Raw genomic sequence first — 12,184 nt, forward strand, 5'->3', positions numbered from 1 at the left:
ATAGCGTTTTGAAATTATACATATAAGAAATATATTCATATGTTACTAGCTGAGTCCCGAGATACTACCCGCGGTTATTGTCGTACCGCGAGTGACGCCGCAGGGCAAAGCTAGTCTAAAAAAGTAGTCTATGTTACTCCTTATATCATCAGCTACCTATCAGTGAAAGTCCCGTTAAAATCGGTCAATCCGTTCCAGAGATTAGCCGGAACAAACAGACAGACAGATAAACAGACTGTACATATTATAGTTAGCTCGCAATTTTACGATCACCCATTTGGTGAATGTCACCACGTCCTAGATTACAACCCAGAATAGGATTTAATGGGAGGTTTAAGTTACAAAACCACTAAATCTTGGGGTATAAGCAAACTATCGTCCGACATTGGGATCATTGAATTTTTTGTGTCAAAAAACGAAACTAGAAAGCTCTAACTTTTGCTTGTATAACATAGTAAACGTTAATAAGATCGCAGATTTACTAGCGCATCTTTAGAATTGTATTCTTCTCTGTCTGCAATCTGTAAATATCATACAATATATTTTTTCTCCTACCTACGCCGAAAGTTCAGTTTTCCTCCCGCTGTACAGGGAAGAAAGTCTAATTTTTCTAGTCAGGAACTACCAGACTAGTGCGCAGCTCTCACGCACCTAAAATTCTCCGCCATTGTTGTGCTCGGGTAATTTGCAATATTGTGTTTCTCCCTTGGTGCACATTGTACTATTAAGGGCAACCCAAAAAAATCACTCACGAAAATTAAAATAAAATCGATAAATCCTACGTCAATACTATACATATCACGACAGTGCGTCCAGCGGAGAGCTATTATTCAGGGATGAACCACACTAACAACGTTTACACAACTCCTTTGTGATTTACAATGTACGATATGAATATTAAACGTTCGTAGATTGCTTTCCGATTGTATTTGGGACGGACGTATTTTTGTGGATCAACATCTATTTATCCAGGATCCGGGGCATTTGCATGGCACGCGAGTAGGACGTCTTGACAATTAGGCATACGAGTCTATGTTGTTCAAGCCGAATGTTCTAGATGTTTTTCTTCAACAACCCACCTTAGTCTAGTTGGTCACGATTGTAACAAAATGTCACATTGACAAAAGCAAAAAAATAATGTCAAAATGAATACGCATCTAATGGAATAAGTGTGTGATTAAGAAAAACTATTTTAATTCTTTACGGTAATATAAATTTCCACATAGTAAATACATATATTAACAAAAAAAAACATCCGTACATTATGCTAAATGAGCAATGCTGATCTGAAATGTGAATCGCGCCCATTTCACGACTGTCAAAGGTAGCACTGAACAAAGCATTGAAATGTTCAATAAAATCCAACCAAACACTCTTAAGTCGAAGGCGTAAAATCCAAAATCGCGGAGCAAGTCCTACTACCGCTAGCAATACCGTAGGCCGTAAAGTCTCTAACATAAAGTTGAAAGTTGATTGCCATATATTCAATAGTGACATTACGATTTCCATAAGGGCCTCTTGACACACATGGATTTCAAAGGACAGATACGAGATAAACTAAGTTAACCATTGAAAGTGTTCAGTTATTCATAGAATTTTGATGTCGGATGCCTTATCTGGAAGCATGTATGGTTATGATGATTTTCCGTTTTGTATAATATCTTGTGATTGAATCGTTTTATTGAATTAAAGGAAATATGAAATTTGAATAACAGCACTTTTGTGTACGAAAACTGAGTTCGATTTTGAACGCTCTGCATTACTGATTAAGAGTTTTTATTTATTGAGGATCCTCTATTACAAAGTAGACAGATACGTATTTATCAAATCTAACTCAGACCTCGTTCTCATGGCTGAAGGTGGGGGGCGCAAAGCCCACTGAGTTTCTTGCTAGATCATGAGTGGGTCGCGATTTCGATGGGGTAGTAGATTATGTGAAGCTTGAAGCTTGAAGATTTTACTAGTGGTAGGACCTCTTGTGAGTCCGCGCGGGTAGGTACCACCACCTTACCTATTTCTGCCGTGAAGCAGTAATGCGTTTCGGTTTGAAGGGTGGGACAGCCATTGTAAATATACTGAGACCTTAGAACTTATATCTCAAGGTGGGTGGCGCATTTTAGTTGTAGATGATTATGGACTCCAGTAACCACTTAGCACCAGGTGGACTGTGAGCTCGTCCACCCATCTGAGCAATAAAAAAAGCACTGCTTTTGCTAGGGCTAATGTTAGAAAATTCTCTCAGGTACATCCCTTGAGCTGACTACCCGTCCGGGCGTAGCTGAAATATCCCCTTTGACTACCAGTGAATAAGTAGGGAAAAAAAAGTGGCGGTATCCGGAAACTTCCTTGTAGGCAGACGAGCATACGGCCCACCTGATGGTGAGTGGTTACCGTCGCCCATGGACTTCAGCAATGCCAGGGGCAGAGCCAAGCCGCTGCCTACCGTTTAATACTCTCCACAAGCCTCGTTTGAAGAAGGACATGTCATAGCGCTCGGGAAAACCGTGGAGGGGAGCTCATTCCATAGCCGGATGGTACGTGACAAAAAAGACCTCTGGATTTTAAACCCAGATGTCCTAATGGCCCTCAACTAATTTACCTAACTAGAATAACAATAGAAAAAAGTAAACACGTTTTATATCTCAAAAAACATTACACAATTTAAAAACAGATTCGGCTTTCACATATCTTTTGCCTTGAGGCTTGCCTTTAACAACAGGTAATAGAAAACGATATTTTTTATTCGAACATTGTTTTCGTAAAACATACTGTACATACCCGGTGAATTTAGGAAACAGCCCGCAGGCAGAATAATTATGCATTCGTCCGGAGTCGGGTTACGGAGAAAAAAAGCTATTCTGTCGAGCTAAAATTCGTGAAGCTTACGTAGCAACGATATCACTTTATAATAATATCTAGTGGGAGTTATTTATTTTTAAAGAAAAAATTTGCTTTAAAGATTTAAAAAATATTTTTAAATTGTAAGGCGAAATAAAAATTTAAATAATCAATAACTGTTGGGCTGACGTTATTACTTTATATCTAGTGGGAGTTATTTATTTTTAAAGAAAAAGTTTGCTTTAAAGATTTAAAAAATGTTTTTAAATTGTAAGGCGAAATAAAAATTAAAATAATCAATAACTATTGGGCTGACGTTATTACTTTATATCTAGTGGGAGTTATTTATTTTTAAAGAAAAAGTTTGGTTTAAAGATTTAAAATTTTTTTTTAAATTGTAAGACGAAATAAAAATTAAAATAATCAATAACTGTTGAGCTGTAAGCTTGTAAAACTTAAATATAATTATAATAATTAAATAATCTTGAACAAATAACACATACGATCATCTGACTCAAAGCAAGGGTCCAAGTTCCATGATCATGGAAGCACAGTCTAATATATTTATATATGTTTAAATATAAACATATGCATATATATAGAATCAAATTATTTGACTCAGACAAAGAGTGAAAAAATGTGTGCATCACAAGAATATTTTCCTGATGTGGGAATCGAACCTACGACCCTTGGCCCAGCAGGGACGCAAATTACTTTAACACCGAGTCAATCTATATATTTTATACCCATTGGGAATATAGCTGCATTCCTAAGCCGGTATTCTTCCAAACAGATCGTGTATGCAGACGAGCATACGGCCCACCTGATGGTGAGTGGTTACCGTCGCCCATGGACTTCAGCAATGTCAAGGGCAGAGCCAAGCCGCTGACTACCGAAAAGTAGCACTCCTCAAAGACATCATTGGCATCTCTAAAAGTCTCGAATCTAAATTCATTTTAAACTCTCATGTTTATAATGTTATTATTCCTTGTATTTGTAATGTATTTATTTAACTTTACGCACAACGCTATAGTGATGGACTTAATAGCAAAGGCATTATCTAGCTGTGACAAGTATAAGTATCTATATAAGTCAGCGGTCAAAATATTTTTGTGTAAGTTGATATTACCCCATGGCGAAGAACAAAAAAAAACGAAATCGCTTCTTTTTAGTATCTTTCATATTATAATAGCCCCATGTTATTTTTGAAAAGAAAAAAAAAAGAAAAAATTTAACGATTCTAAAGAAGTTTCACTTCTATATATACTTTTTACTCACAAAAGTTTCATTTTTACCCCCCAAAATTTCATTTTAGCCCATTTGGGACAATTTACCCCGGTTCCCCGACCGCTGATATAAGTGTGTATTCTAAATTAATTTATAAGAAAGGTTATATTTTAATGCCAGATATATACGTGAAACAAATTCCTCGCCCTGATGAAAATAAAACGTAAAATACCTGAGCATTAAACAACATAAAACCTAGATAATTACCATTCCGCTTACGTAAAAAGCTAGCATTTATCTCGAGGGGAACAAAGGATAAAATTGAGATTAAACAACGTTCCATGTTCGCGTTTTTGTTGTACTAGTCCAAGCATGCGGAACCGTCTGTGAAAACAGCAAATTCTTTCCGAAAAAAAATTTTTTTTGGATCTCGTTTGAGGTTAGTCAATTCTTGTTTTTGGAACGAAGTTCCTTATAGGACGATGCGTAGGGGTACCCTAACCGGGAAAAAACGTCCGTAACGTAATACTTTTATTATTTATATATAGTCTTAGTATGATGGCTATACAGTGTCTAATGTATAGTCTACGTGATGACGGTTATTATTATTTATATGAACATCATTAGGCTTAATTATTATTATTCATATAAATAGCTGTTTCTTTGTATATTATTATTACTTATATATTTTTTTATAAATCATTGTGCATAGCTTTTTTTTATCAATAAAAAAATTATAATAAAAAATGTATACCCGAATAATTATTTTCTTTATACCTCGAATAGAATTTAAAATTAATATTTTTATAATAAGTAACTTCGTTCCTATCCGGTGTCACACGACATCACACTTTTTTTTTTTTTATTAGACAAACGAGTTCACAATTAACGTAGTATTGAATAATTTTTTTATCCCTTACGCTTCATATTTGAGCATCTGTGCATTTGGACAAAAAAAAATTATTGATATTTCAATACAGATTGATTTGAATATAATCGTCTCTTTCAAAGAATACGGTTCAAAACCTGCATTAAATAAAGGCTAATACTTAACCTGTTATTTATCTAAGATGTCGTTCAGAAGAGTTTTGTGACTGCCAATGGAATACAAAGTCAATAATTCGTTTTTCTGATTTACCAATAATTATCCAAAAGTCACATTGCCGGCTTTGATAATAGTCGACTCATTTGAAGGTGATGTCTCTAAGTCTAAATGTGGAGGACGCATGAGTAATTCGCAACTGCAATAGGTAACATGGTGCCACTTGCTAATGGAGGCTCATAAATCGTCCAACCAACATCAAAAAGGAGATTTTTACTACTGCCAATACTACTGTTGTGGCTGGCCAAAAGCCACCGTAGAGCATACATAACATTACAAAGATAATAAATACAGTCGCTATTCAATTGATATAAAATGGAAACACGGGAAACGCGATCTTATTAAAATATTTTATATTTGCATTTCAATTGGCAAATATTATTTTTCGCTGCAGAATAATACACTCTACAAATATTTACAACAAACAAACGCAACATGAATATTCGTTTGCTTTACAACTATACAAAAGATCGAGTGTAACTTGAGAGAATAATAGTGAGGATCCGAGGTGAATTCTATTTTCTGTATAATTTTATATTTGAAAATGTTTCAAGGTATTCTAAATGCATGGTCAATTTTATGCAAATATAACCTGAATCCTTAAGAGGTTTGAAAGGTTTTTTTACACACCTCGCAGCTGCAATGTGAATTCTCGGTGTGATTTCTTGATTACTATATTACTATACAAGTGGCCCGCTCCGGCTCCGTTCGGGTCTTTAACAAAAATTTCAACGATATTTGACGTTGTTTTATTTTTGTTGAATAAAGAAACACTTATTGCGGCATAACTATAATAGTTAGACGTATGCTGTCACGACACTTTTTGCAAAAAATAATGTGTTCTACAAAGTCGTAGTACATTATTTTATTCTATCATCAATAGTTTTCGCAGGGCACGCGATCTAAAGAATATTTTAGGTAATTTTTTTACACCTTCGGTTACATTATTGGAGTTTTAGTAAGGAACCCAATTTTTTTTTTATTAAGTAATATAGCCTATGTCACTCGGGAATAGTGTAGCTTCCAAACAGTGAAAGAATTTTTCAAATCGGTTCAGTAGTTTCGGAGCCTATTCAATACAAACAAACAAATCTTTCCTCTTTATAATATTAGTATAGATCATTCCCATTAGGTGGAAAGTGTTAGACATAGGCCTCCCCTAAGGCTCGCCATACCAAACCAGTCCTGCACCTCCTCTTTCCAGCAGATTGCCGCGATCTTCAACAGTTCGTCAATCCAACTTGGTATACAAGTTCAAAGCCTACCTTTTTGATTAGCTAGCAACCCCTTACGAAGCCACTACGTTATTGTAACCGCATGTATGTAATGTAAAATTCGTCACATGAAAACTATTTTTTCAACTGAATTGTAACCGTAACTGAGGCAGAAATAAACTAAATATTGCAGGATACGTACTTAACAAATGTTCACGATTGACTTCCACGGTGAAGGAATAACATCGTGTAGTAAAAATCAAACCCGCAAATTATAATTTGCGTAATTACTCGTGGTAGAACCTCTTGTGAGTCCGCACGGTTAGGTAGTATCACCTTGCCTATTTCTGCCGTGAAGCATTTTGGCTTGAAGGGCGCGACAGCCGTTGTAACTTTACTGAGACAAACTTATATCTCAAGATAGGTTGCGCCATTTACCTTGTAGATGTATATGGGCACCGGTAACCACTTAACACCTCGTCCACCCAACGAAGCAATAAATAAAAATACAATTTAATATTGCGGCCTTTTCGTAACGATTGACTACAGAAGCAGCCCGGTAGTAGGTTAAGTGTATGTGGCCTCTAAAACATACTTACGAAGTTGTAAATCCCTTTGTCCTAAAGCTCCCCTGGATTCCGAGTTGCCGTTACTGTATTGTTTGAGTGCTGATGCATTAGGTTCGTATTGTCTAATGACCGCACGGATGTTCGCAATGACCTCCTCCACTTCAAATTCCTAAGGCTCTATTTAATGACAGCTTTACGCAATTTATTTAGGCGTCCTTACAATACGCTCTAAAAGTACCAACAGTTACGCGGGCGTTTTTTTTTTCAATTTACTTTATTTAAATCTATACTAATATTATAAAGAGGAAAGATTTGTTTGTTTGTTTGTATTGAATAGGCTTCGAAACTGCTGAACCGATTTAAAAAATTCTTTCACTGTTGGAAAGCTACGCTATCCCCGGGTGACATAGGCTATATCTGTTATATTTTCAAAAAAATTAGGGATCCTTACTTAAACTCCAATAATGTAACCCCATGTGTATAAAAATTACCTAAAATTCTTTACATCGCGTGCGCTACGTCCCAAGCGAAGCCGGGGCGGGCCGTTAGTATATACATAAAAAACCACATAATACGCAAAATGAATGTAAACCTTGAATCGTCAGTAGCTACGGTCGAATTTCGCTCATCAGGTAAACGTTACTTGTAAAATAGTAAATTCAGTGTTATGGTTCCACACAAAATCCTATTTAAAATTGCTGGTCTGATTTTATTATACGGTATTATTATTTCATCCTTTATCTGTCTACTGAGCCGCTTTACTTAATACGACTTTACTATACGTCCTAACTTAGCCTTATTGACCTTCGAAACCTTCATTTAGAAGTGAAAATGATTGTACCATAATTTAATTTAATTATTTTTAATTTTTAATATATATTATTATTATATTATAATACTTTGTATTAATTGTATGTATATTTACGGAGATATGTATGTGTATATGTATTTCACTGGAATGGTACACCGCGCGTAGTTCGTTTCCAAATGATTCTTGTCTTTCTTGATTTACTGGTGGTAGGACCTCTTGTGAGTCCGCACGGGTAGGTACCACCGCCCCGCCTATTTCTGCCGTGAAGCAGTAATGCGTTTCGGTTCGAAGGGTGGGGTAGCCGTTGTAACTATACTGAGACCTTAGAACTTATATCTCAAGGTGTGTGGCGCATTTACGTTGTAGATGTCTTATGGGTTCCAGTAACTACTTAACAACAGGTGGGTTGTGAGCTCGTCCACATATCTAGGCAATAAAAAAAAAAAAAAAATTGTCCTCCTGATGGTTGTCTGGAAGAGATCGCCCTTAGCGATAAGACCGCCAATTGTACTTTTTTGTGTTTAATGTATCGCACTGTTTATTTGTTTTTTGGTATACAATAAAGAATACTTTCTCTCTCTCTCCTCCCATACAAGGCCTTTACTGAAAATTGACTCCGACTTTCGTCTCTATAGTTTATCGCCATATCGCTTCCATTTCATCTATAAAAACTCGATCCAAATGCGATTTCCATGCAAACCGTACGCCGTCTGTATTGTCCATTCAAAAACAATGTACTTAAAATCCATTACGGCTCGAGTTGAAAGCCTGGATGGTCGATGGTACTGCAAATACGCATACGAATGATCATTTTACGGGTAAAACACATAAACCAAAAAAAACTTAGACTATGTCGGTTGCGTGGTCCGATTTTTCGATTCAAATCAAAAAACTTTATATCCAAATGGACCTTTCAAATCTTAATTAAGAGTGATTCTCCGAACCCTAAATTTTCGATGTTTTGAGGTTTATTTTTGTAACTAACTGACAAATCAGTCTGTAATTAATTTTAAAACATACCTCAGACTATTGTCTATCTTGCACAAGTTTTTTTTTTTTTAATAATATATATTTAAATATTTCAAAAAAATATTTAAAGTAGTTCTGATTCGTATGGCCCCAAAAATTTTAAAGTTAATTATCTCGTAAACCATTTTACCAAAAAGTGTGCCTTTTTCAGACATTGTATCTTAGGTTATCATCTTTCGTAAAAATATGTTTTATAAGCTTAAATGTGAAAAAAAATTTAGGCCATATGAATCAGATTAATTTCGGAGAAACAGTCTTAACTTACCACCAAAATGAATGTCGTGCTGTAGGGTAATAAAGTGAATATTACGAATAACAGATGCATTTACTTTTAAAACACAGATAATACAATTAATATCTGAATTGAAAGTCACTTTTGTCAGTCCGTGATTAATTACATCATAACAAAAATAACATATCGTCGCTTTCAATCCAAAATCTGCTATGTGCAAAAACTTTATTTTGAATTAACGAGTAAAAACATTTTCGTATAAAATTTTATATGAAGGTGAATTTTTAAGAACTGTATCAAATGAAAGCTATAGATAAACATTAAAGCGATAGATACATAACAGTTTTTTTTATACGGTTGATAGGGCTGTGAAATATACGAAAAGGTCAAAAAGTAAAAATCTCAAAAAGTGCACATAGCAGATTTTGGTTTGACAACGACGATATTACAAAGCTTCAATAATCTATTGTTATAGGTGTTGTTTTAAGTTATCCGATTAAAAAATCGTACCTGATAATCGGATCGCAAAATCAGTGATTCAATCTATCTATTTAAAACGAAACATTGTCGCTGCTATACGGTCCTCTCTCATAGTTGGCTTTTAAACAACATTGTTGCTATTGCTTAATGCATTGGAATGTATTCATTTGATTTTTATTTATATTGAAGGATTTTTAATAACGGATTTTTATGTTATTTTGTTACAACACACGATAAACTGCGAATGCGATACAAACAAAATTGATCTTTTCAGCGGGTCGTGATTCCGATTCGATAGTAGATGCATTCGCGAAAAAACCGTATTTGAGCTTTTAGGTCTTTGAGTTGTCTCCTTTAGTAGGGGAGCCCACGATGCTAAATGAGGATTTACTCGAGCGTTATAGAGACCTATTGGGATGCACAGCTTAGATGATAAGAAGAAAAAAATGTTATATAATGTAGACGTTTTCATTGGTGAGGGGAGCGGCTATAGATTTTCAAAAATGTAAAAAAATACTGTTGCATGGACATAATCGAGCGCGTCAGATTTTCTAAGGGGGTGTTAAGTGAACCTAAAAAGAAGCATGTAATTAACTCACCCTACCTTAATCTGACGCGCTCGAGATTTTCTGATGATCGATTTTTTTTTACTAATCTGATCCTTTATCCTTGACGCGCCGCCTTATATATGGGGCTCATATTTGGTGGAGGTACTCAAATGGGTACAAGGTATCCCCCTGTATATTAATCTGCCGCGCTTTAGTAAATCCCGAAATCCCCGCTTGGGCTCCCCTACTACTTCGGAGGCGCTCGGACAGTTGTTAGCAAATCCCACCTCTTCTGGCTGAGCCTTAGCTCGCCCACCTGTCCTGGTAAAACTGGAATGGCCTCAGGGCCACCATTAATTTTTCCTAAAAAAAAAAGATAGCTATAAAACTGTGCGGTCGTGAGACTCCGCATGGAATCTAGTTATCATCAAAAACGATACTGCACTGAAATAGTTTCTCAAGATAATAACTGGGAAAAAAATCCCGCAAGGTCGCCAGGCCCCAATTTAGTATTCTCTGAGTGTTATTGGTACCGGAGACTAAGTAAGATACATACATGTATATAATAAGCGCTCAGGCTTTAAGGTCAGGCCCAAGGTTAATAGTATTAATTAAAACTGCGTTTTTAAAATTCATCAAACTAAGAATTCTATTTCTTCCACTTTTTTGTCAACTTCTTTCTATTCTTCGAATCTAATGTATATTAAAAATATAAGGTCTCCAGTTGATCATGAACGCTTAACATCAATAAAAAAAATTACTCAAATACGTAGAAATAGCTTGCAAACGTTGCAACCCGTGTATGTAGGTAGATGTCAAAACCAGTGCAGCAGAGTAAAATACTATGTCATCAACTTACTGACAAACTTACCTACAAAGAACGGGGTAGGTCAGGTGCATTGAACTTGGGGACGCGCCAATTATTCAACGCCATGCCTTTTCTCTTGAAAGCCCCTTTGAAAATCACCCCCTGAAACACTGGAGGGGGATGCTGGAAATATGCAGGTAATGTTTACTGTTTTCAAGCTTTTCTCTTTTTAATATGCATTTCTTTGTTCTTCGACTTTTAGAGATCCGTGTACAATAGCAAAAACGGAACCCACTTTCGAATTTTATCACGATTTTATTTTATTAGTATTACTTTCGCAAACGAGCTCACGGCTTGCCTACTTGACCGTAAGTAGTCACCGAAATCTAGAAATATGATCAAGTGATTGACGTCACCAACCTTGCTCTATGAAGGGGAAGTCTAAAATAAATTGAATCACACTTGAAATCGCAAAATCCTACGCGGTAGATATTGTGAGCTTGCAATTTTTCCTAACAATCTGCATCTGCATGCGTATTACAGTGAAAAAATTTATCTCGCATATGGGTACCGCTCTCTTTCTCTCTCCCTCGTCAATCGGTCCCTCATTGGTGAGGATTGTGACTCCGTCTGATTCCGTCAAACAGCTGTCTCCAACGATCCCGTTTTGTAGCTTGATGGAGTGCGTGGCTTTTTATTATTTATTGCTTAGATGGGTGGACGAGCTAACAGCCCACCTGGTGTAAAGTGGTTACTGGAGCCCATAGACATCTACAACGTAAATGCGCCATAGTTACAACGGCTGCCCCATCCTTCAAACCGAAACGCATTACTGCTTCACGACGGCATTGCTTGGATCTAAGCATTTTTATAAGCAATTATTTCAAATTATATTCTTGAAGCTGCAATATTTATTGATACCGTTTTCAACGTTTTGGGCCATCCTGTAACTACTCTTTTTAAACTCGATCAAAACAAAACAAAACAGATTTAAATTCACGCGCCACACATTACTGTGGCAACTAAAACTAATCGACTCCGTCCAGAACGAAATAACTCTAATTTCTCTATTGCATCATTTCGTATTAATATGCACGACTCATAATCTACAGAATACGAAACGACTAGACACGGACTCGTTATTTGCGCGCGTGACGTCATAATACTGGACAGACGCACGTAGCTCGCTCACTGTCGTCGTCGAACAAACGGCAACTTGTATTTAATTTGTTAATTAAAAACATTAAAAACTTGCTCAGACTATTTCCACATTGGAGGATAAATATTCTAAATTTAAATGAAAAAAAAACAAAATGGTTCACGTGA

Source organism: Bombyx mori, chromosome 7 (genome assembly GCF_030269925.1).
Source record: "Bombyx mori chromosome 7, ASM3026992v2".
In the NCBI taxonomy this organism is placed as follows: Eukaryota; Metazoa; Arthropoda; class Insecta; order Lepidoptera; family Bombycidae; genus Bombyx; species Bombyx mori.